Source organism: Ursus americanus, chromosome 13, assembly GCF_024610735.1.
Source record: "Ursus americanus isolate L20-20 chromosome 13, mUrsAme1.1.p, whole genome shotgun sequence".
Classification (NCBI taxonomy): Eukaryota; Metazoa; Chordata; class Mammalia; order Carnivora; family Ursidae; genus Ursus; species Ursus americanus.
The window spans coordinates 56,071,284-56,098,783 of NC_142139.1; the positions used below are offsets into that span (position 1 = coordinate 56,071,284).

A 27,500-nucleotide genomic window follows, 5' to 3' on the forward strand; every position below is an offset into this window, starting at 1 on the left:
TGGTTTGTATAATCCTATTTGGGCAGTTACAATATAAAAATGGAGTTATATATAACCACTGACTAAAATATTGGCTCATTTCATCCTAGAGTCCTATAATAATTTTAAAAAGTGTCTAATAAACAAATGATTTATCATACATTTTCAGCGTAAAGAATTGAGACAATAGGAGACACTTGGAGTAAAGTATAAAAGTCTGCATTTATCATCATCGAATTAGGTTTTATGCCTATTTCCAGATGTAGCCACTGAAAGCAGTAAAGTATTTATTGTTCCAGCCCTTTCTATATACTTGCTTAGGTGTTTGTATACACAGACACACATATATACCAAATTTATTTATTCATTTTTTAAGGTGAAGTTAGAGTATGCTTATTGTTTTGGATTTGAATTTTTTCAGTTAGTAATATATCTTGAAGGTATTTACATGTCAGTTCAAATAGAGCTACCTCATTCTTCTTAATGGCAACTTAGTATCCCTTTCCTTATTAATACCAGAATTTCCTAAGGTGTGTTCCATGGTCAGGAAAAAAAAAAAAAGGGAAGTACAAGATTAAATGCAGCTAACTAGAGTTCTTTACTATCGGCTATCAGAACCTTCAGTATGGTAATGTGTTTTGTAAATCTCCGAGAGGGCTTATTCAGGATGAAGTATTTACCAAACTTAGTTTGCCACTTTATTTGATTTCAGACTTCCTCACGGTAGAGCTTGCCTGTCATGGATGATGCAAATCTAGGAGGTTAGGCTAATACTTAAGATGCCAAATCTTAGCTGACTGGACCCCAGAGGTGCCGCCAACACTGGTTTCAAATATCAGCAGCACAAGTATAAAGTAAGGATTAATGATTTTTAAAAAAAGGAAAGTCTTTACGATTGTATATGAATGCAGGTTCAATATAAGCTATAAAGTTGATTTGGCTGCTTAAAAAGCTAGTGAAAATTTAAGGTGCATAACTGGAATTATGGTGTTCAGATTAGCCAAGGTAATGATACTCCTGTTGATCCAGGTTTGGTCCTTCAGCGTCTCATAGGGAAGGCTCCACCTTAGCATCAAGAGCCAATAATTACCTTTAACCCTGACTCATCCTTGGAGAAGGAAAGAATGGGGCAGAAAGAACAGATGGGAGCCTGCAGACAACTTAGAAACCCCAAGCAATACTATATAGAGACATTTTAGTTTAAAAGGGTTTTCTCTTACTTCTCTCAATTCAGTGCTGCAGATATTATTTCCTTCGTTTTACAGATAAAGAAATGAGCTTTGGCCAGAGCTAGCTTTTGATCTTACTTCCTTTGATGCCAAGTCTAGATTTTTTCAACTATACTTCCATAATGTTTGTATATGTGTATTTTAAGCATTCCTTTCTGATTACCAAATGCCTCCCAGCTCTATTGTCTGAGTCTTTGCCGCTCCCCAGAATATGCCAGGTAACAATTCTGTTCATTCCATTAGAGCTAATCTGATTTCTGATTACTCACTTCCTCGACACATTCTTCTTCTCCTTCTTCTTCTTTTTTTTTTTAATGTAAATGATGAACTGATTACTGACAACTGGATCCAAATCTACTTTTCTAATTTATTCTTCCACTCCAACCTGGTCTCAGCTCTTTGGCCCTCTGACTGGGAGTTGCTGCTGTCCATTGTCCCAGATCTTGCTTCCAGAAATCATCCCCATCACTTAACAAAAAAAAATCACTCAATTACTTATTTGAGGTGACTGAATGCCTATTTTTCTGTATCCTGCTAGCTAAGAGTAGTCAGCATTAAATTTCTGGAGTGGTCTTTAGTGGTATCCGCTCATATTCAGGGTATACACAGAAAATATAACACTAAAAATTAAATACCTAGGTAGTGAAGAGTAATTTAAAAACATTCTATTGCTAGTAGAAAAAACCTGTTTCTCTACAAGAAATTGCTCTTATAAAATGATTATTAAAATGTTGATACAATCCCAAGATTGCCTTTTTTATTAGGTAAATGGAAAATATACAAATTTATGGTCCATAAAATTTTCAAACAAAATATAACTTCTGAAAGCAGATTAAAAAGTATTTCTTTTATTGTCCTGGATGAACGATTTATATTTTTTAAGTCAAAGTTTACAATATATTTTCTAAACAGACATATTTGTCCTTCAATTGTACAAAAACATATTATCCAAAACATCACCTAAAAGAAGTGTTAGCATCTGCCTTCAGCTCAGGGCGTGATCCCGGCGTTATGGGATCGAGCCCCACATCAGGCTCTTCTGCTATGAGCCTGCTTCTTCCTCTCCCACTCCCCCTGCTTGTGTTCCCTCTCTCGCTGGCTGTCTCTGTTTCTGTCGAATAAATAAATAAAATCTTAAAAAAAAAGAAGTGTTAATATGTTGAACTTTTGTGTAAACTTCATGGAACTAAAGTTAAACCTCAGAAACATATAGGAGATTTTTTGAGAAACATTTAATTATACTGCAAAAAAGAATGTTGGAAGATCATGATATGGATATCATTTCATTAGAACAGATTGAAAACTGGCATCTTCCTTCTTTCACAAGCTCTCCATATAGCTGTAGTGCTTGTGACTGGCATTGACATTACTGGTGTACCATATCTACTGAAACATTTTGGGTTCCTTACATAAAATCTCTCAGTCAAACAATGTAAGCCCATGATTCATTATTAAATGTAACTATCCTGGGTACTGTGGGGGAAGAAAGACACTTAAGGTGATATCCTAGAGTATGGGCAACATCTAATCTAGTTGAAGAGATAAGGCCATGACTGGCAAAAAAGTTGGGAACTCATTACATAATTGTTAATCAAACCAAAGAATTTTTCCCCTTCCTTCAGTGTGGTGCAGACATTAAATGAGAAGGAAAATAAGTTTGTGTAGGAGGTGAGTTTTGAGCAGGGCTTTGAAGGATGGGGAGGATAGCAACAGCTAGAGAAGACTCTGGAAGTCCTAGCAAGGAAGTGGGAATGGCCAGAAGAAAAGAAGAGAAAGAAAGAGTCATTAATATTTGTAATATTCTGGACACTCTCTGTTTATTGTCTCATTTAATCCTCACAGCAGCCTATGAAGTGGATAATGTTTTGCCCATTTCTTAGAAGAGGATATTGGGGTGCAGATTCCGATTCCAAAATCTGTGCTTTTTCCACTGCACATTGCCTCTGTAAAACCCTTGAAGGTGAGATGGCACTCTCGCAGGAACCATGTCCTTACTTGAGAAATGATAAAAGTAAAAGAAATTCAAATGCATCTTCAAAATGAAATAGCCATTTTGGGTCACTATCAGTTCATCCTATTTGCTAAGTAGCACACCTTTTTCATCTATATAAATCTTTTTCATATTTAATAAATGTCATTGAGTTTGGCCCTTTGTTAACTTGACTTATGAAGTCTTGGTTTCCTCATGGCAATTATTTCCAAATTTATGAATGAACAATCTGGTCAATGTGGACCTGTGCCTAAATAATTACAAAAATGTGGTTTTTGGCCTCTGCTGGAAACCCTTACCTTCCTGTGACTTGGCACATTCCCTCTTCCTGAAAAAACAGATATTTCACCATTGCTCAAATCAGCTGTGGCATTAATGGAAGCGCAGAATAGCTTTAAGTAATTAGTTAGGTCCATAAATTTTTGTTTAGCTCACATATATAACTCTTAATTAGCTATATTATATAGAGTGGATGCCACAGAAATTTACAGGATATAGGCAAACTTCACTGAGAAGCTAGATTCCTCATGTCCTTTCTTTACTGTCTTAATCTGAACCACGTTTGTTTTGTTTCAAACTTACTTGATGACTCCTGCTGTGGGAACCAATGCCTCTAATGGGACTTCAGGTTATACTCTGCTCTAAATTTCTTTTCTTTTAATGACCTCTCTTTGAGACCTTCAAAAATTCATCTTCATTGTTACCAGGAGCCGCATTCTGCATTAGTCCATGATTATTTGTCCACCTTCAGAGTTCATAAACTTATAGCTGCATTAAAAAAAATCACCATAATGCTGTTGATGTAGTTTTGGAATATAGGTGAGGTTCGGTGGTGTGGAGTCTGGGGTTGATGACCAAGAAAGATTCTTGAGACGTCTTTGGTGCAAAATGGTGGTTTATTAAAGCACAGGGACAGGACCCATGGGCAGAAAGAGCTGCTGCATCGAGGTTGTGAGGGGTGGCTGATTATATACTGTGGGGTTGGAGGAGGTAAGGAAAAAGGGAGGTTTCAAGAAAGTACTTTCATATATTAAAGAAGACTCACAATAGCACCAAAAATCATACGTTATCTTGGAATTAACTTAACCAGAGACGTAAAGGATCTATATTATAGAAACTATAAATCACTCTTGAAAGCCATTGAAGAAGACACAAAAAGATGGAAAAATATTCCATGCTCATGGATCGGAAGAATTAACATAGTTAAAATGTCCATGCTACCCAGAGCAATCTACACTTTCAATGCTATCCCAATCAAAATACCGAGAACGTTTTTCAAAGAACTGGAACAAATAGTCCTTAAATTTGTATGGAACCAGAAAAGACCCCGAATCTCCAAGGAACTGTTGAAAAGGAAAAACAAAGCTGGGGGCATCACAATGCTGCATTTCGAGCTGTACTACAAAGCTGTGATCACAAAGACAGCATGGTACTGGCACAAAAACAGACACATAGACCAATGGAACAGAATAGAGAGCCCAGAAATGGACCCTCAGCTCTTTGGGCAACTAATATTTGATAAAGCAGGAAAAAACATCCGGTGGGAAAAAGACAGTCTCTTCAATAAATGGTGCTGGGAAAATTGGACAGCTACATGCAAAAGAATGAAACTTGACCACTCTCTCACACCATACACAAAGATAAACTCCAAATGGATGAAAGACCTCGATGTGAGACAGGAATCCATCAAAATCCTAGAGGAGAGCATAGGCAGCAACCTCTACGACATCAGCCAAAGCAACCTTTTTCATGACACATCTCCAAAGGCAAGAGAAACAAAAGAAAAAATGAACTTGTGGGACTTCATCAAGATAAAAAGCTTCTGCACAGCCAAGGAAACAGTCAAAAAAACTAAGAGGCAGCCCACGGAATGGGAGAAGATATCTGCAAATGACACTACAGATAAAAGACTGGTATCCAAGATCTACAAAGAACTTCTCAAACTCAATACATGAGAAACAAATAAACAAATCAAAAAATGGGCAGAAGATATGAACAGACACTTTTCCAATGAAGACATACAAATGGCTAACAGACACATGAAAAAATGTTCAAAATCATTAGCCATCAAGGAAATTCAAATCAAAACCACACTAAGATACCACCTTACACCAGTTAGAATGGCAAAAATAGACAAGGCAAGAAACAACAATTGCTGGAGAGGATGTAGAGAAAAGGGATCCCTCCTACATTGTTGGTGGGAATGCAAGTTGGTACAGCCACTCTGGAAAACAGTGTGGAGGTCCCTTAAAAAGTTAAAAATTGAGCTACCCTATGATCCAGCCATTGCACTACTGGGTATTTACCCCAAAGATACAGATGTAGTGAAGAGAAGGGCCATATGCACCCCAATGTTCATAGCAGCATTGTCCACAATAGCTAAATCGTGGAAGGAGCCGAGATGCCCTTCAACAGATGACTGGATTAAGAAGATGTGGTCCATATATACAATAGAATATTACTCAGCTATCAAAAAGAACGATTTCTCAACATTTGCTGCAACATGGACGGCACTGGAGGAGATAATGCTAAGTGAAATAAGTCAAGCAGGGAAAGACAATTATCATATGGTTTCTCTCATCTATGGAGCATAAGAAGTAGGAAGATCGGTAGGAGAAGAAAGGATGAAGAAAGTGGTAATCAGAAGGGGGAATGAAGCATGAGAGACTATGGACTCTGAGAAAAAACTGAGGGCTTCAGAGGGGAGGGGGGTGGGGGAATGGGATAGGCTGGTGATGGGTAGTAAGGAGGGCACATATTGCATGGTGCACTGGGTGTTATACACAACTAATGAATCATAGAACTTTACATCAAAAACCAGGGATGTACTGTATGGTGACTAACATAATATAATAAAAAAATATTATTATAAAAAAAATAAAATAAAAAATAAAGAAGACTCACAGGATACCGGAGGCCTTGCCATTGTTAAGTTACGTTGTTTACCCCACTAGTAAGGCATTAACAGTAAGATAGTTGGGAGCTTCTTGGAGGAACATTATACTCTGCCAGCTTTAAGTATTTGTCAGTGGGGTGCAGATTAAAGGGACATTTAATTATATCTACATTTCCTTCTTGAAGCTAGGTTATTGATAGAAATGCTTTGTTCTTATAAATTGCTAAGACATTTGCAAATTGAGGGAGACTCAGGTCTTGCAGGATTGTGATCTCTATAAGTTAGCTATTTTTCCTTTCCTTAGCTTTAGGGCAGCCGGGAGTGCATGAGGAATGTCACATATATCCCATCTGTGGGGGCGGGGGGTTGCGGGGTGTCAGATTCTGCTTTGTCCTCAGCTTGCCTTCTGTTCCCTCATCACTGTGGCATAAAAATCTTTGTTGTCAAAGAATTCTTTGAAGTGATATATTTAAAGAACAGTAAAATAATTTCATTGCAAATTTTTTGTTGTTGTTGACAATTTATTACTATAAAAAATTGTGGATAGAGAAAGCAAAAAAGACCCTGCAATCTGGTGAAAATTCTTTCATAATTTTTCATGCAAATAACAAAAATGTACACATAAATAGGATCATATTTTCTTTAATTTGCATGCATCTCTCAATAAGCCATCATGGACATGTTTCTGTAGCAATACATAGTGATTTATTTTATGCATTTGAGTGCTACATAATATTTCATTGTATGTGTCATGATTTAATCCTATTGACAGAAAAATTGGTTGTTTCTAAGTTTTTACTTTTTTAAAAAAGGATGTCATAATTATTTTATATACATATATTTCATCTATCTCTTTATACTTATCTTTTGGATAAATTCCCAGAAATTGAATTTATGGATTAAAGGGTATGCAAATTAACATTTTGATAGTGCTAATTTGCTTTCTAGGAATTTTCTGCCAATTTATATTCTAACAAACATTATGTGAGTGTATCTATTTCCAAACAGTCTTTAGCACTTGACATCAAATTTTGACATTAAATTTTGTCAAAATCATTGGCAAAAATTGATACCTCAGTTTTGTTTTCATTTATATTTGCTTATTACTGATGTTGGCCATATTTCTTTCAATTGAAGTCCATTTATATTTCTTTTATGAATTATATATCTACATTTCCCCACACTGCTTTAACAGAAGTGTTTACCTTTTTCTTATTTATTTCTAAGATCTCTTGCTAATTATTGCCGTATATGTTGCAAATATTTTCTCTATATTGTCATTTGCCAACTTTTGTTTGAAAATATATACATTTTTACATCTAATTGTTAATGTATCTGGAATTTATTTGGGTGCAATAAAAGAATCTAACCTATTTTCTCCCCAAGTGATTCAATTTCCCAGCATCGTTTATTGAATACTTTATTATAGTGGATTAATTACGGTAATGACCCCAATTGACCCATTCCTCCCTGTATCTAAGCCCATTGGTAGTGCCCTCCTCTTCTGACTCTGAGCTCAGACATATGACTTGCTTTGGCCAATGAGACAGTGGTAAACATAATGCAAGCAGAGATTTGAAAAATGTATGTGTATTGAGGCTTACCTGTTTGCTATTCTCAGAGCTTTGATGTTATATAAAGCAGCCCCGTTTAGTTTGCTGGATGATAAGAGACATGTGGCCTGGTCTCCCCTGTTACTCTCAATGATCATAAGATATATGAATGAGACCATTCAAAACCAGTCATCTCCAGCTGGCCTATCAGCTGACCATAGACCCAAGAGCAAGATCAGCCAAGATCAGCCAAGCCTGACCTAGACCTAAAGAACTACCCTGCTTACTCCAGCACAAACTGCCAAAACACCAAATTGTGAATTAAGTAAATGGTTCTTATTTTAATCTATTTCATTTTTGGATGGTTTGTTTCTCAGTAAAAGGTAAAAGGTAACTGGTACAAACATCTTTCCCATACTAATTTGAATATCACACTTTCTGTGCACTAAATTCCTATTTAGATATATGTTTATTTCTGGACTCCTATTCTGTTTCTTTGATCTATTTGCTTCTTTCTCTGGTAACTTCACACTTTAAAAATTATTGTAGCTTGATGGCATGTTTTACTATTTGATAGGTTCATTTCTTCCCCACCACTGTGATTATTCTTTTTATTTAGAGGAAATGTGTCAAATTCTCTAAAAAAGGTCTTGTTAGGATTTTATTTTTAATCACATTGATTTTTTGGAATATTTTGAATTTCAGTGAAGTTTGTGAAGTCTCTTATCTACTTTTTCTACTTTTAAGTTCTCTAGCAACATTTAACATTTTTCTTCATAAAGGCCCCACACAAATTCTTGTTACATTTATTACCTATTTTATCAGTCAGGGATGAACCAGAGTAGTAGAACCAGTAGAGAATATATATTAAAATATTTGTTGCAAAAAAATTTGTTTATACAATTGTGAACCCTAGCTAGTCCAATGGAAATCTGTCAGACCATCAAGAAGGACAGGCTGGAACTCTGGGGCCTGGGCTAAACGCCTGGCCACAGTTGGAGTGCCTTTTTCTGGGAAGACTCAGTTCTGCTTTTAAGGCCCTAAATGGATCAAAAGAGGCCCACTCAGGTTATCGAAAATAAACTCCTTTACTTAAAAGTCAACTGAATGTGGACTTTTAGTCCTGCTTACAAATGCCTCCAGAGTAACATCTAGATTAGTGTTTGATTCAATATTAGGGATATTAATGTAGACAAGTTGACACATAAAAAACACCGTAACATTTATATTTTGTGTTTTCTCATTTTAGGTTTTTCATTATATTTTCTGTTCATTTTCAACAAAAAACCAAGTGATTTAAAAAATACTTTTCTTGTACCTTGTACCTATATGATTTTGTGTTTAAAAGTTTTTTTGTTTTCAAACAAAAATAATAGTATTTTCACTTACAATATTTTTGTTTTTACAATCTTTTCTTTATTTTATTGGCCAGAACTCTGAGAAAAGTCTTGAAGAATCAAATAATAAGACTTCTGCTTCTTTGGACCTTGAAGGTATTATACTAAGTGGAATAATCAGGCAGAGAAAGACAAATAACTGTATGATCTCACTTATATGTGGAATCTAAAAAACAAACAAAACCAAATTCATAGAAAAAGAGATCAGATTTGTGGTTATCAGAGGTGGGGGCTCGGGGGTGGGGAAACTGGATGAAGATAGTCAAAGTTACAAACTTCCAGTTTTAAGTTCTGGTAATGCAATGTACAACATGATGACTGTAGTTAACATCGCTATGTGGTATAATTGAAAGAAGATCTAAGAGTTTTCAGCACAAGAGAAAAAGCATTTTTTTTTGTATCTGTATGAGATGATGGATGTTAACTAAACTTCTTGCAATAATCATTTCACAATATGTGTAAGTCAAGTCATTATGCTGTTTACCTTAAAGTTATGGCATGTCAATTATAGACAGTCCCTGACTTACAAGGGTCTGACCTATGATTTTATTTTGCCATGGTGCAAAAGCAATATGGATTTAGTAGAAACTGTACTTTAAATTTAGAATTTTGATCTTTTCCCTAGGCTAGCAATGTGTAGTGTGATATCATGATGCTGGGCAGTGGCAGCAAGCCACAGCTCCCAGTCAGCCATGGGTCATGAAGGTAAACACCTGATATACTCACAACCATTCTGTACCTATACAATCATCCTGTTTTTCACTTTCTTTTTTTTTTTTTTTAAGATTTTATTTATTTATTTGACAGAGAGAGAGACAGCCAGCGAGAGGGGGAACACAAGCAGGGGGAGTGGGAGAGGAAGAGGCAGGCTCCTAGCAGAGGAGCCTGATGTGGGGCTCGATGCCATAATGCCGGGATCACGCCCTGAGCCAAAGGCAGACGCTTAACCGCTGTGCCACCCAGGCGCCCCCTGTTTTTCACTTTCAGTGCAGGATTCAATATATTACATGAGATATTCACCACTTTATTATAAAATAGTATTTGTGTCAGATGATTTTGCCCAATTGTAGGCTAATGTAAGTATTGTGAGCTACTAAGATAGGCTAACATTAGGCTATGATGTTCAGTAGGTTAGGGTATTAAATGCATTTTGATTTAAGATTGTTTTCAATTTACTAAGGGTTTATTGGGATGCAACTCCATTGTAAGCCGAGAAAGGGTCTATATATATCAGTAATACTAGGGGAAAAGAAGAAAAATGACTAGTGACTGTTGTTCCTAATAGAATGAACCAAGGGACAGTATTATTAAATATATTTAAATCCTTACGGTCAATAAAAAGGTCTGACCATAGAACAATGAAAAAAAAAGACTTCGGCTTCTAGGAGTTTCAGACTAGGTCATTTAGATCAATCCGTTTTTGGGAGCCAAATAACAAAATTTGTGTATAATGTAAAAAAACATCTTAAAAACTCCAAACAGTTAAGAAGATGGTAAGGAATTAGAGGAAAAGAACCCAGAATTTGTGCCAAATGTTCAGGTCCACTTTTGCCCAGGGAGTGTTTCCTGATCAGGAAGAGACAGCTGGATTTTCAGGCCCCCCATCCGGGGCCTACCAAGGGTGGATGCCTGGTAACTCATTCTTCAGTTGGGGCTCACTTCTCAAACATTGGCCTGTTGGAGTAAAGAGAATCAGAATCTAGTCCTTGCACAGATTTTGACCCAGATTCAGCATTCTTAGTGGCTAGCAAAATTCTAAATCCTTACTTGGGGTGAGGTGACCCAGATTGCTAGTGCCCCAGGTACTTGGAATGAGCAAGGCTTTAAAAATTCTCTTTGGAGGAAGAGTACATCATTTTAGTCTCGAATTATTTGTACAAATACTTTTTCAAGTAAAATAACCAGGAAGAGACCCACAAGTGATAAGACTCTATGTGCAAGAGATAATAACTAACACAGAAACAAATTTACAAAGATGCCAGATAATGAAATTATCAGGCACAGAGTGATACAGAAACTCCTTATTTTTTTCATGCTTTGGAAGAAAATTATTTTTGTGTCTCTCTATTAATCATAACATTTCTTCCTGGTTTCCTACAAATGCCACTCATAAAGATAGACTACTTCCCCCCCCCTTAATTTATTGAGATTTTAGAAAATCAGCAATGCATGTTAAATCATAAAGGCCTTTTTTCAGTATATATGGTTTGATTGTGACTTTTGTCATAAAATTTGTGGATTTCCTAACATTAAACCATTATTGCATTACGAAAATAAATCCTAATTGGTGTGAATGTGCTTGAAAACATATACTTCTGATTTTATTTGTTAATATTCTTAAATTTATATTCATAAGTGTGAATGGTACCTGCCTTTTATTATTTATTTATTTTTAAAAAATTTATTTATTTATTTGATAGAGAGCACAAGCAGGGAGAGCAGCAGGCTGAGGGAGAAGGAGAAGCAGACTTCCTGTGGAGCACAGAGCCAGACACTGGGCTCCATCCCAGGACCCTGGGATCATGACCTGAGCCGAAAGCAGACACTTAACTGACTGAGCCACCCAGGCGCCCCAGAAATTTATAGTTTTAAATCAACTTTATCAATTAATTTGATCTCTTTTGTATTTTATGTTTTGCTTAGGAAGATCTTTCTCATTCTAAGATTATTTCTTTTTCATATTTCAAGTTTTTACTTAAATTCTAGTTAGTTAACATATAGTGTCATATTGGTTTCAGGAGTAGAACTTAGTGATTCATCACTTACACACAATACCCGGTGCTTATCACGAGTGCCCTCCTCAATACACATCACCCATTACCATTCTCACCACCCACCTCCTCTCCAGCAACTGTCAGTTTCTTCTCTAATAGTTAAGACTCTGTTTTATGTTTTGCCTCTCTCTTTCCTCCCCGTGTTTATCTGTTTCATTTCTTAAATTCCAAATCAGTGAAATCATATAGTATTTGTCTTTCTCTGACTGACTTATTTTGCTTAGCATTATACACTCTAGATCCATCCACATTGTTGCAAATGGTGAGATTTCATTCTTTTTTAATGGCTGGGTAATATTATAATATAATATATATTATATATTATATTATATTATATATATGTGTGTGTATATATATATATACATACCACATTACATTATACATTATACAATATTACTCTCTCTCTCTCTCTCTCTCTATATATATATACACACCACAACTTCTTTCATTCATGAGTTGATAGAAATTTGGGCTTTTTCCATATTTTGGCTATTGTTGATAATGCTGCCTTATACATTGGGGTGTGTGTGCCCCTTTGAATCAGGTATTTTGTATCCTTTGGGCAAATACCTAGTACTGAAATTGCTGGGTCATAGGGCAGTTCTATTTTTAACTTTTTGAGGAGTCTCCATACTGTTTTCCAGAGTGGCTGTACCAGCTTGCATTCCCACCAACAGTGTAAGGGGTTCACCTTTTTCCAAATCCTCACCAACATCTGTTGTTTCCTGGGGTGTTAATTTTAGCCATTCTGACAGCTGTGAGGTGGTATCTCATTGTAGTTTTGATTTGTATTTTCCTGATGATGAGTGATGTTGAGCATCTTTTCATGTATCTATTAGCCATCTGGACACCTCCTTTGGAAAAATGTCTGTTCATGTGTTCTGCCCATTTCTTAATTGGATTATTTGTTTTTTGGGTATTGAGTTTGATAAGTTCTTTATAGATTTTGGATACTAACCCTTTATCAGATATGTCATTTGCAAATATCTTCTCCCATTCCGTAGGTTGCCTTTTAGTTTTGTTGATTGTTTCCTTCACTGTGCAGAAGCTATTTATCTTGATGAAGTCCCAGTAGTTCATTTTTGCTTTTGTTTCCCTTTCCTCCTGTGACACGTCTAGTAAGAAGTTGCTCTGGCTGAGGACAAGGAAGTTGCTGCCTGTGTTCTTCTCTAGGATTTTGATGGTTTCCTGTCTCACATTTAGGTCTTTTATCCATTTGAATTTATTTTTGTGTATGGTGTAAGAAAGTGGTCCAGTTTCATTCTTCTGCATGTGGCCGTCCTGTTTTCCCAACACCATTTGTTGAAGAGCCTGTCTTTTTCCTATTGGATATTCTTTCCTGCATTGTTGAAGATTAGTTGACCATAGAGTTGAGAGTCCATTTCTGGGTTCTCTATTCTGTTCTGTTGATCTATGTGTCTGGTTTTGTGCCAGTACCAGTCTTGATGATTACAGCTTTGTAATACAGCTTGAATTCTGGAATTGTGATGTCCCCAGCTTTGGTTTTCTTTTTCAACATTCGTTGGGCTATTTGGGGTCTTTTCTGGTTCCATACAAATTTTAGGATTGTTTGTCCCAGCTCTGTGAAAAATGCTGGTGGTATTTTGATAGGGATTGCATTGAATATTTAGATTGCTTTGGGTAGCATAGCCATTTAATAATATTTGTTCTTCCAATCCATGATCATGGAATGTTTTTCCATTTCTTTGTGTCTTCCTCAATTTCTTTCATAAGTGTTCTTATAGTTTTCAGAGTACAGATCTCTTCCCTCTTTAGTTAGGTTTATTGCTACGTATCTTATGGTACCTTATGGTTATGGTTTATTGCTAGGTATCCCAATTGTAAATGGGATTGATTCCTTGATTTCTCTTTTTTGCTCCTTCATTATTGGTATATAGAAATGCAACAGATTATGTACCTTGATTTTGTATTTTGCAACTTTACTAAATTCATCTGTCAGTCCTAGTAATTTTTTGGTGGAATCTTTCAGGTTTTCTGTATAGAGTATCATATATTCTGCAAATAGTGAAAGTTTGACTTCTCCCATCCTGATTTGGATGCCTTTTATTTCTTTTTGTTGTCTGATTACTGAGGCTAGGACTTCTAGTAGTACGTTGAACAACATTGGTGAGAATGGACACCCTGTCTTGCTCCTAACCTTAGGGGAAAAACTCTCAGTTTTTCCCCCATTGAGGAAGATATTCTCTGTGGGTCTTTCTTTATGGCCTTTATGATGTTGAGGTATGTTCCTGCTATCCCTACTTTGTTGGGGTTTTTTTAATCAAGAATGGATGCTGTACTTTGTCAAATGCTTTATCTGCATCTATTAAGAGGATCATAGGGTTCTTGTCCTTTCTTTTGTTAATGCGGTATATCATGTTGATTGATTTGCAAATATTGAACCACTCTTGCAGCCCAGGAATAAATCCCATTTGATTGTGGTGAATAATTCTTTTAATATAGTGTTGGATTCAATTTGCTAGTATCTTGTTGAGAATTTTTGCATTTATGTTCATCAGGGATATTGGTCTATAATTCTTTTCAGTGGGGTCTTTGTCTGGTTTTGGAATCAAGGTAATGCTGGCCTCGTAGAATGAGTTTGGAAGTTTTCCTTCCTGTTCTAATTTTAGGAATAGTTTGAGAAGAATAGGTATTAACTCTTCTTTAAATATTTGGTAGAATTCCCCCATGAAACCATCTGGCCCTGGACTTTTGTTTGTCAGGAGATTTTTGATTACTGATTCAATTTCTTTGCTGGTTATGGGTCTGTTAAAATTTTCTATTTCTTCCTGTTTCACTTTTGGTAGTTTGTATGTTTCCAGGAATTTATCCATTTCTTCCAGATTGCCCAATTTGTTGGCATATAATTTTTCATAATCTCATAATTATTTGTATTTCTGGGATGTTGGTTGTAATCTCTTGCTTATTCATGATTTTATTTATTTGGCTCCTTTCACTTTTCAATAAATCTGGCTAGGGATTTATCAATTTTATTAATTTCTTAAAAAAACTAGCTCCTAGTTTCATTGATCTGTTCTACTGGGTTGTTTTGTTAGTTTCTGTATCATTTATTTCTGCTCTAATTTTTATTATTTCCCTTCTTCTGCTGGCTTTAGGATTTATTTGCTGTTCCTTTACTAGCTCCTTTAGGTGTAAAGTGAGGTTGTGTGTTTTAGATTTTTCTTGCTTCTTGGGGTAGGCCTGTATTGCTATATGCTTCCCTCTTGTGACTACTTTTGCTGCATCCCAAAGGTTTTGGATCATTGTGTTCTCATTTGCATTTGCTTCCATCTATTTTTTTTTTCAATTTTTTCTTTAAGTTCCTGGTTAACCCATTCATTCTTGAGTAGAATATTCTTTAACCTCCATGTGTTTATGATCTTTCCAAATTTTTTCTTCTGGTTGACTACAAGTTTCATAGTGTTATTGCCTGAAAATTTGCATGGTATGATCTCAATCTTTTTGTACTTGTTGAGGTCTGATTTGTGACCAGTATGTGATCTATTCTGGAGAATGTTCCATGTGCACTTGAAAAGAATGTGTATTCTGCTGTTTTAGGAGGAAATGTTCTGAATATATCTGTTAAGTCCATTGAGTCCATCTGGTCCATCCATGTTGATCTTCTGCTTAGATCATGTATCCATTGCTGTAAATGGGATGTTCAAGTCCCCCACTATTATTGTGTTATTATCAATGAGTTTCTTTATGATTGTTATTAATTGGTTTATATATTTGGGTACTCCCAAGTTGGGGGCATAAATATTTACAATTGTTAGATCTTGTTGGATAGACCCCTTTATTATGATATAGTGTGCTGCTTCATCTCTTGTTACAGTCTTTGGTTTAAAATCTAATATGTCTGATATAAGTATGGTTACTTGGGCTTTCTTTTGATGTCCATTAGCATGATAAATTGTTCTCCGCCCCTCACTTTCAATCTGGAAGTGTCTTTAGGTCTGAAATGAGTCTCTTGTAAGCAGCATATAGATTGGTCTTGTTTTTTTATCCTTTCTGATAACCTATGTCTTTAGATTGGAGCATTTAGTCCATTTGCATTCAGAATGATTATTGATAGATATGAATTTAATGTCATTGTGTTACCTGTTAAGTCATGGTTTCTGAAGATTTTCTCTGTTCATTTCTAGTCTTTGTCACTTTTGGTCTTTCTTTTCCACTCAAACAGTTCCCTTTAATATTTCTTGCAGGGTTGGTTTAGTGTTCATGAACTCCTTTAGATTTTGTTTGTCTGGGAAACTCTTTATCTCTCCTATTCCGGATGACAGCCTTGCTGGATAGAATATTCTTGGCTGCATATTTTTCCCATTTAGCATGTTAAATATATCATGGCACTCTCTTCTGGTCTGCCAGTTTTCTGTGAAGAGGTCTTTGTTAACCTTTTTGGTCTTCTCTTGTAAGTTAGGTATTTCTTTTCCCCTGTTGCTTTCAGGATTTTTTCCTTATCGCTATATTTTGCAAATTTTGCTGTAGATGTGTCTTGGTGTTGTCCTGCTTTTGTTGATTTTGATGGGAGTTCTCTGTGCCCCTTGGACTTGAATGTCTGTTTCCTTCCCCAGGTTAGGGAAGTTTTCATTTATAATTTGCTCAAATAAACCTTCTGCCCCATTTTCCCTCTCTTGTCTTCTGGGATTCCTATGATATGAATGTTATTATGCCTTATGGAGTTGCTGAGTTCCCTAAGTCTACATTTTCTTTCCCTCTTCTTTTTAGCTTCATTATTTTCCATGATTTTATCTTCTATATCACTTACTCATCCCTCTAATTCTTCGATCCTTGTGGTCGTTACATCCACTTGGTTTCACATCTTCATTATAGCATTTTTCATTTTGATCTGAGTAGTTTTTAGGTCTTTGTAAGGGGCTCCCTCGTGCCCTCTCTGCTTTTCTCAAGTCTTGCTAGTATCCTTATGATTGTTGTTTTAAATTCTGGATCAGGAATTTGCTAATATCTGTTTCAATTAGATCCCTGGCCGTGACCTTTTCTTGTTCTTTCTTTGGGATGAATTCCTCTGTCTTGGCATTTTGTGTAGGTCTCTGTCTTCTTCTTTGTGTTAGGAAAGCCCGTTATGTTTCCTGCTCCTGAGAGTAATGGTTTTATTAAGAAGAGGTCATATACTCTCCAGAGCCTGGTGCTTCAGGAAGTGTTTCTAGTGTATGCTGTGTGTACTCTGCTGTTCTGTTTTGGTTGCTTTTTCCCTCAGGTCAGTCCTTTGCAATGTTTCTTCTTGCCTACAGTGGGGAATGTTTGGACCTTGTCCAGTGTGTGGTGAATTTTAAATAGTTGTGCTCTGGTCTGCTTGTTAAAATAGGCCTGATCCCATTTCCACTAAAGCTGAAGCTTTGAAGGATTCCCTGGTCATTAGAGTTGGTATGAATGAGGGAGTTTGTGCTGGTCTTCTGGGGGAGGGGCCCACTGTTGCTCTGACTCTCAGGCACACTCACCCTCACACAGAAGCACCTGCAGGGCACAGGAGGGCAGGGCTTGGTGAAGAGCTCAAGCCTCCCTTGTGGGATGACTTGCTGCTCACTGAAGTCTGACCATGCTGATGGGTGGGAGTAAGAATAACATCAGTCAGCTCTCTCCCCCAGAGAGGGGAGTTCATGCCTGCCACTGTCCAGGAAGTCCTCACAGAAGAGTGAATAATCTCCCCTCATGTGTCCCAGGCATCCCTCAGATCCCTGCCTTCACCCTATCTGTGTCTGGGCCATCTGCCCAAACAGCAGTGCAGCACACCTGTGTTTTATTTCAGGCATGTGCCTGGGTTTCAAAACTCTAAATTTTGGGGACCTGGCACAGCCTGGACTGGGCTGATCCTCTGGAAGATGGTCTCTCCATGTTGGGGCTGGTTCTGGTTTGTCCTGGAAGGGTAGTCATACAAACGTGTGCTGCTGCTGGAGTTTATAGTAAAGCACAGCAAAAAGCCAGTGTCTAGGTTAGCTGCCCTCAGGAGGTGTCTCTGCCCCTATGCTAAGGAATCGCACATTGCAATAGCGCCCACTGGCTCTCCCAAGTGCACTCCAAGAAGGGGAACCATCTCTCCCAACATGACCCAGGGCATCCTCAGAGCATGCTCTCCACTCCCAGGCCTCTGCCTCCTCCACAAGAGCACCTTTTCACCTGCCGGGCTCCACAACGACCACAGCATGAACTTCTAAAACTTCGTTCTTTGAACTGTGCTGCTTGAAAAACCTCAGGTTAATCAGTCCCTCTCATTTTCCCAGTCAGTGGTTTTGGGGAAGTGTATTTCTTGTGCAATCCCTATGCACTGCTCTCTCTCTCTCCTGTCTCCATGATCAGGGCTCCTTCTCCTCTGAGCACCCACGATTCTTTTCTCCCTCAAATCATGTCTCTGATTCCTACTTTCAGAGGAAGAAAGTACCTCCTCCCTTCCACGATGTGTCCATTTTTCTACCTCTAGTTGTACAGTTTGTTTTCTCAGTCCTCAGATTGATTTCTTGGGTATTCAGAATAATTTAATATTTATCTACCTGTGTTCAAGGGACAAGGCAAACACAGGGTCCCTACTACTCCATCATCTTAACTCCCTCCCGACCCATAAGATTATTTTTTAAATTGCCATATTTTTCCTCTTTTGTCATTTCATTTTTTGATGTTTAAACTGGTGGTCTAATTAGAATTTATTTTGAAGTAAAGGATGAGGAAATAATCCAGTTATTTCCCTGAGATGGCTATGATAAATTGTAAAACATGATTTAATGAATCTTTTATCTCAACTGATTTGAAATACTGCTTTTTCTTTCCATTTTTATTTTGATCTATGTGTTGACTCTCTACTCTGTCCTATTGATCTGTCTTGTCATTGCCAGTATCAAATACTTTTAATTTCTCTAGATTTATAATACATTTGAATATCTTTATTTTCTACTGGTTTATGATCCTGACTTTATTATTATGTTTATTTCTACTTCATTTCATTATGATTTTATACTATTTTTCTTTCTAATTACTGTGATTATCTTTGTGGCTTAAAACCTAGTACATTTTTATAAATGTTACATAAGTAGTTAAAAAAAAGTATGTTTGCCGATGAAAATTTTCATGTATAGCTTTGAGGTAAAGAATGATAACTGGATTGTTTCTGTCTTCTGTATTCTTATTTGTGTCTTTTTTTCCCCTGAAAACTCATTTGAATTCTGAGGTATGTTAAAATCTCCAAATATGAGTGGATGTATCACACTTCATCATTCTTCCAGCTTTTCAATTTAATGCAATGTCACTTGGTGCAAAAATGTTTGTGATTGTTAGGCTACTTTGGTGGGTTGTAACTCTTATTAATAATTGTCCTTTCAATCCAGTTAATTTTTTTTTCTTGAAGTCACTTTTTTCTTTCCCCTGTATTAGTTTGGTTAGATTCTAATCTATTCCCTTATGTTAATGGATTTATCTCATTTGAATTAGGTATCTCTTATAAACATATAGCTGGACTTTGTTGCTTCTATTATATAGGCCTTTAACTGATCCATATTTGTTTTGACTGCTGGTATGATTGGTCTTGTTTCTGCTGTTGTATTTTAGGCTTTTTGTTTTGTGTTTATAATGCTTTCTTCATTTTTCCCTTTGACTCTTCATGGATTTATCACTCTTTCTTTCTCCCTTTCTTTCTTTCTTTCTTTCTTTCTTTCTTTCTTTCTTTCCTTACTTATTAGTAGACTTTACTTTTTTAGAGCATTCTTAGGTTTATAGGAAAATTGAGCAGAAAATACAGAGAGCTTCCATTTACCCCTTCTCTCCACCTCTCCACTCCCCACAGTTTCCCTAATTTTAACATCTTATACAAGTGTGGTACATTTGTTGTAATTCATGAGTGAATGTCAATACATTATTATTAACTAAAGCCCATAGTTTACATTAGAGTTCACTCTGTGTTGTATGGTTCTATAGGTTTTGGCCAATGTGTGATGTCATGTATTCTCCATTATAGTACCCTACAGAATGGTTTTGCTGACCTAAAAATCTACTATGCTTCATCTGTTCTTCCCTCCCTCTCCACCCACCCTCCTCACCCTCAAACCCCCAACAACCACTGATCTTTTTATTGTCTCTATAGTTTGCCTTTTCCACATTGTTGTATAATTGGAATCATATATTATGCTTTCTTTTTGAAAGATTTATTTTTTCTTCCATTAAAAAATTAAGACTATCTATTTTTTTATTATGCTTTCTTTATTCCTCTTTTCCCCTCTCTAGATGTCTGAAAATTATATATCCTGAATCTGTTCTACTAGTGGATATGCCAATATTTTAGGAATGATTTTATAACTATGTTTCTCAAGCAAAATAAAAATTTAAACCGTATCTGAAACCTCCCCCATAACTTATTTCTTCTTTTTCTGTTTTCTGTTTTTCTGACTAAACCAATGTCCAGATTAGTTGAAATAATCTGTATTTTTAATTCCAGTTTGAAATTAAAATATTTAAACATGGTCTGTTCTAGTTAAGAATCTTTCCTTAATAATTGCTTTAAATATTACAAGTACTTTATCACTTATACTCAACAGTAAGTTTTACTGGGTTCACAGCTCATTGCTTTTTCTTTTATACCACATCTTTCTATTTCTTGAGGTTTTTATTCTGATTCATTATTATTTCACCAGACTACTTCTTTGAGTAAATTTTTTTTAACAAAGGAGGTATAGAGGAGAAGGTTTCTGGGTCTTCCTGTGCTGAATCTGACTTTCCTTTGTCTTCACAGAGGAGTGATCCTTTTACTTCAGAATGCCATCAGTGTCACCCCACTATCTCTTAGCATTTATGTAGGAAATGAGAACTTCTGTGTCAGCCCCGGTATCTTTCCTATGAGATACCTGTTTATTCTGAGGCTTATAAGATTTTCTGTTTATCCTTTGAATTCACATTTTTCATCAGGATGTGAGTAGGTATGTGTTTTCTTCCATCAGAATTTCCTTTAATATGCCAAGCTCATCCCTGCTTTAGAGGCTTTACACCAACTCTTCTTCCTGTCAGAGTGATCTTCAGACATTGCAAAGCTGCCTCCCTCCCATTAGGCCTCAATTCAAACCCCTCAAATCCTTCACTGATCACCCATATCTAAAACATCTAATCATAGTCATTCTTGGTCATATTTATTGTTCTGTTTTATTTTCTTCATAGTGTTTGTCATGGTCTGATATTCCTGTATTTATTTATATATGCTGATTGCCCCCCACTCCACCAACCAGAATATAAACTCCATGAGAGCAGAGACCTTTCTTATTTTATTTACTGTGTCTCTTTGGTTCCCCTAGTAGTGCCTCACACAGAGGAGGTGCTGGATGAATGACAGAGAAAAATATGAAATAGCAGAAACTGATTTTCCTCTTTCTAGGATTTTCCAAAAGATTTTCCATGTAATCAATCCTCTTTCCTCTGTTTAATTTTCTGACCTTCTAAAGCTGCCATCATTGTTCTGGTCTACTCCAAACTACATGTGTGCACATGTGCACAAACACACTCTCTCACATACTTGCAAGAGGGTAAATACATGCACACAGAATGAAGTTAAAGAAACTCTAGTATATGGGAAAAATGAATTATTCGGTTGTTTAATAAAGTTCACAAAATCTCTAGAGTATACGGTAGAACTGTCCTCTGTTTCACATTATTTAAATTATCTAAAATATGATCCAGTTCTTATTTCTGTTTACTGCCTAGTAATAGCCAGAGTATTGGATGATGCTTTTGTTGTGTCTTGCCACTATGATTCAACAGATATCAGGATTATAATGCTAACTGATCTGTTTGTTAGAGATTTAGCTTAATATGATTTGGTTTGATCAACATTATTAGACTTTGGCAATGGCAGTTACTCTCAGAAATGTAATATTAATATTAAAGCCATTTTTTTCAGCTATTGTATCTGAAACAAGTGGTTATAACTAGAAATTTGGATTCCTCACATTAATGTTTTTGGTTTACCACATTATCATTTTCTTGTTTAAATTGAAATTAAGTTGAAATTATGAGCTGTTTTCAGTAATCTTTCTGGGATGATTAGGGATTTCACTGAAGAAGTAGAAGGAAGAAAGATGAGCAGGATGGGAAGAGGGGAAAATTCTTGTGCTTGGATAAATATGAACAATGACTTTATGTTGAATTTCTGTAAAATTCTCATGATTTGTTGTTACTCTATAAAACCAATTTGTTGTAGAGATTGCTGAGCAGGAAATGTAATAGCTACATCAAAGCTAGTAATCATGAGTGCTATTCACCAAATGTTACCAGTTCTCTGTCTGCCAGGCATGTGGTAGAATCATATTCCTGGTGCCCTTGTGATTGTGTAGACTTTGAGACTACTTGTGGACCATGAGTTCAAAGCAGATATGACAATGACAAATGTCATGGTTAAGTCAGAGCATTTCATTAGTGAAGTGAGACCTTCTAGAACTCCCTTTTCTTCTGGCATGATTTCTAGCAGGGGTCCTGATAGTTGCTATTCTGTTAGCCTGGGTCCTGGAGTGAGGGTGATAAAGAGTTCTCAGCTGACTACCAAGAATCATTGATCATGTATTGACCTGTATTGTGAATTAGAAATAAATCTTTCTTGTTTATGACCCTTTGCATTGGGGTAGTTTGTTAGTGCAGCATAATCTGGCTCATCTGACCAATACACAGAATTTAAATAGCCTGCTCCAAGGGGAAACTTTACTTAATCTCTTCCTTTAAATTCTATTTCTGAGCCCAACTCTTTCACTCCCAGTTCTCTGCTTTGTTTCTTATGACCCTCCAACAAGCAGCTTTTGGATTTTTACATTAGCATTCAATTTTGAATTTTACTGACTTGTCCCACTGATGGGCACAAATAAAACACATATAACTTTCTTACAACTTTAATAGTTGAGGCATGTATTCTCTTCATCTTCCATTCCTATCATTTATTCATTTCTTCATTCATAAAACAAAGTATTGAGCATTTGCTATGAGCCAGTTTTAACCACCGGGATAAATGGCAAACAAAAAAGTCATAGAAATTACATTCTATTTGGAATGATAAAAATTAATTAAATAATTATACAAATAAATGTAAAATTACATCAGTGATAAGTGTTATGAAGAAGAGATATACACATTATCTATCATCTATCTATTGATAATGATGAAAGTAAATGAGGTAAAATGTTCATCATTAGATCATGTTGGTATATCAGAATGATGGTATACAGAAAATTTTGTACTATTTCTACAACTTTTCTGTAAGAATGAAATTTTATCAAAATTAAAAAGGCTTTTTTAGGGCACTAATTGGTGTGGTAGTATGTACCTTTACGGCCAGAATCATCTGGGTTGGTAATCTCAGATTAGTATTTGATTCAAATGCTTGGCCAAATTATACTCTTTATAATTGCAGTCCCTCTTTCTGAATCTGTGCTAATCATCATCCCTGCAAAACACTATAGAAAACTCATGGTAATAAAATGAAAGAAAATCCATTTTAAATTGCACTTTCTGTTAAAACAAAAACCTTTCCCCCCTTTTTAAAAAGTGATGTATAATAAATACAGAAAATTGGAAAAGATACAGGAAACCTAATAAAAAATGAAAATTACTCATGACTAATCAGTCATTGATAATTACCATTAACATTTTGGCAAATTTCCTATCATATGTTTTTGGTTTTCATTTAGCAGTATTAACTATCTGTTGTGTGTAGCAAATTACCCTAAAACTTAGCTGCTTAAAACAATAAACAGTATCTCACAAGAATCTTAGCTGAATGGTTTTGGATCAGAGTCTCTTATGAGGTTGTGTAGTCCATGTCAGCTGGGGTTGTAGTCACTTACAGGGCTAGAGAACCCACTGGCTCCCAACTACATACACATGGCTATTGGCAAAGAGGCTTTAGTTTCTCGCCAGGTAGGCCTCTCCATAGAGCTACTGACAAGGCATGGAAGCTGGCCTCCCGCAGTGAGTTCTGAGAAAGAGAGAGATAGAGAGCAAGACAGAAGCAGCAGTCTTTTATAACCTAATTTGGAGAGTGACATCATTTCGGCTATATTCTCCTGGTCATACAAGCTAACCCTAGTACACTGTGGGATACAACTGTGCAAGGGTGTGAATACCGGGAGGTGCGAAACAGTGATGGGCCATCTTGGAGATTTACTACCATACAACATTCTATCACAAGCATTTTGCCATATTCTGGAATACTTCCTATGATATTCTTTTAATGGAAAATAATATTTAATTTATTAATGATTTAATCAAATTACTGTACAAATAATAGCCAATTAATAATATTTAATTGTGGGGATACCTGGGTGGCTCAATTGGTTAAGCATCTGCCTTCAGCTCAGGTCATGATCCCAAGGTCTTGGGATGGAGTCCTACATCGGGCTCCTTGCTCAGCAGGGAGTCTGCTACTCCCTCTGCCTGCCACTCCCCCTGCTTGTGCTCTCTCTCTGGCAAATAAATAAATAAAATCTTTAAAAAATAATAATATTTAATTGCATTATATTGCGGTAGGCCTTCAAACTCATGTATAAAGGAACATTATAAAGTTAAGAAGCTGTTAATTTAAAAAAATTACACCAGAATTTATTCATCTATCCAAATCAGTGCTGTCCTTTAAAGTGCTCACCTTGGGAACCTTTGAACATATTTCAAATGTGTTTAGCTGTTGTCACAAACATGCCTAGGATTCTTTTGAAATTACAGTTGGAATCTTGCTGCATATTACTTTCAATAAACTCAAAGGTGATATGAGGCGGTTATGTTAACAAGGAGAACATATGTTGAATTTATTCTGGTTCTTCTGCTGTTCAGTTGCAATACTGAACCAGATGTATTAGTAAAAAAATGTGTTTTTGACACTTAACTGCAGCTTAACAAGATTATCATCTTTCTTTGCAAATAAGTCACCATATGAATGAATTATATATGGGAAGAACATTGTTGATTCAAAGATTTCAGCTCTGTGGGCCCTGAATGTGCCCTGCTCCCTGACCTTAACCTCCATGTATAGCCACTTGCCCAGTAAATATCCTGAACATTTTTTTCCTTCAGTGTAGTTCTTGGAATAAGTACTATATTTATAGTATTTATATTTATATAAACTTACATCTGCCAAAGTATAATACTGTGTTTACATTAGCCATCAATTTTGTTGGCAAAAGGAAATCATAGATGATGAAAGCAACATTAGGGCAGAATCAAGTCTTGTTTGACTGTTTCTCCATGGTGCCTGGCACACAGTAGGTGCTTAATACATGCTGTTGACTTAATGACACATTGAAATTCTGGTGCCATAGAAGATGACACTTAAGCTAATGATACTTTCCTGGCAGTCTAAATCTTAAAAGCAATCATACTGATACTTGGTGCCACTGTTTCCCTTTTTTCAAACCTCTGTTGTGACATCATAGAATTTCTCCATTTTTTTTTTTTTTAGTCTTGTGGTAACATTATTTAGGCTAAAATAGATAACATGCTGAAAAACATGGACATGTCCCCATCTTCAAACTTCCCAAATAAAAAACAGTCACCACCAAAACAAATAAAACATCCTAATTCATATTAGAATTTTGTAAAATCTGGAATCATATTCTAACTTTCCTTGAAGTTGTATAGGTTTAGTTGTGCCTTTCCCACCCTAAAAACTAGTGAAGTTATTGGTTTTCTTGAAGACATCCAGAAAGATGCATGTGTGTACTATATATGTAATTTTAGTCTTTTCAAACAACTACTCAGGGGATAGGATGAGGCAGTGGGGAAATAAGCAAATTGCTACCATTCTCCCAGAAAGCCAATGTTATATTAGCAGTTCTATTTTGAAGGAGGAAAATAATCCAATTTCAAGGCTGGCATAAGTCTTAGGTTCATCACTCACTCACTTCCTTACATAGATGGCAGAAAATTCTGCGATTTCATGCCAAGCCCTTCAACAAAGACACAGCATGGCTTTTTGCTTTACTTGGTTTCTTCCTATTTTAAAGTGAAAATGTATACTTCCAAAAAGAATTACCAGCAGCTTCCAATATTGAAACATTGAGACCAGACCATTAAAAATAAAAACAGTACAAATCCTAATGAAAGGAATAGAAATTCCCTGTAGGAGTTCTATAATGAAAGAAGTCATTGGGGCCCAGAAACAGTCTGAGTATTATGCATTTAATGAGGCTCTGGTGAAACTGTGGGGAAGTACCCATTCCCTCAATGTAAATGAGCAGTTCTGTCAGCATCATCCTCAATCATTGGCTATCCCTCTCTCTTTCTTTTAAAATTTAACTTTGCACTTACAGAACAGTTGACAGAGTAGAACAAAAACTGAATACCTTTTATTAAAATCTATCAAATTGTTTACATTCTCCCCTGCTTCCTTGCTTGATCATTCTCTCTTACTCTCTCTGTCTCTCTCTCTGTCACACGCGCACACACACACACACACACACACCCCTTGTGGGAAACTATTTGAGAGTAAGTTTGAGACATCATGCCCTTTAACATGAAATACTTCAGTGTTGCATTTCCTTCAGTTAAGAAGACGACATTCTTGGGGCGCCTGGGTGGCACAGCGGTTAAGCGTCTGCCTTCGGCTCAGGGCATGATCCTGGCGTTATGGGATCGAGCCCCACATCGGGCTCCTCTGCTATGAGCCTGCTTCTTCCTCTCCCACTCCCCCTGCTTGTGTTCCCTCTCTCGTTTGCTGTCTCTATCTCTGTCAAATAAATAAATAAAATCTTAAAAAAAAAAAAGACGACATTCTTTTATGCAAATCAGTATAATTATCAAAATAAATCAGAAAAATTAACAATGATATTACACTTACCTAATCTATGGATCTTACTCAAATTTTGTCAGTTTTCTGACTAATGTCCTTTAGAGTTTTCTGACCTAGGATCCAATCCAGGAAAGCATATTACATGTAGTTTTCATGTCTCTTTTGTCTGCTTGAATGCAGAACACTTTCTCTGTCATTCTTCTTCTTTCATGACCCTAAATTTTTTGAAGAACATTTCATAGAATGCCCCTAAAGTTGAGTTTGTGTGGTCAGATTTACATTATGATTTTTGGTGGGGATATCAGAGATGTGATGCTGTGTCTTCCTTCATGCAGCATGTCAGGAGGCATATGCGATGTTGGATTGTTCTAATGTTGACTAGTCTTTTGAAATTCTACCTTTTATTCTGTGATGTGAGGCAAAATGATAACTTCTGAGACTCTTGGACTCACAAGTTGAAGGTGACCCTATCCTAGTTATTCTCTATTTGTCTCCATCCTATATTCATTCTTTCCCCTTTATTGCTCTTCTCCATACCCTGGAGGCTGATTCCCAGGGACTACATCACCTGGGCTCCTCTGCTTCTGGCTTCTGAACAGAGTCAACCTATGGGGAATGCCAACAGGAGATCAAAGTATGGGATCAAGGAATTTATTACCCTGGAACCTTCACTGCTTTGCTTTAGCTGCATATCTTTGGCAATAGCTTACACCCCTCAATGACCATAGCTCCTGCTCTCCTCCAGCTCGACTTGCCCTCTCAGCCCAGGATTGGTAGTGACTTCCTGCTGGTACTAGTCTCTAGGTGCCTCAGCATACCTCGTTGGTTCTCTTAAAAGTATCTCTAAAAGTAGTCCTTTGTTGAAGATTCTTCATTTTTTGAGATCTGAGTTGAATTCTGTTTTCTGCTAGTTGATGAAAATATTCTGCA

The 27,500-nt window shown here is 36.4% G+C and overlaps 1 long non-coding RNA gene across 2 annotated transcripts in view; it reads left to right on the forward strand.

Moving 5' to 3' along the window:
• The window catches only part of LOC123793159 (uncharacterized), a 215,740-nt gene that overhangs the window by 85,621 nt on the left and 102,619 nt on the right, over nucleotides 1–27,500 (forward strand). The window lies entirely within an intron of this gene.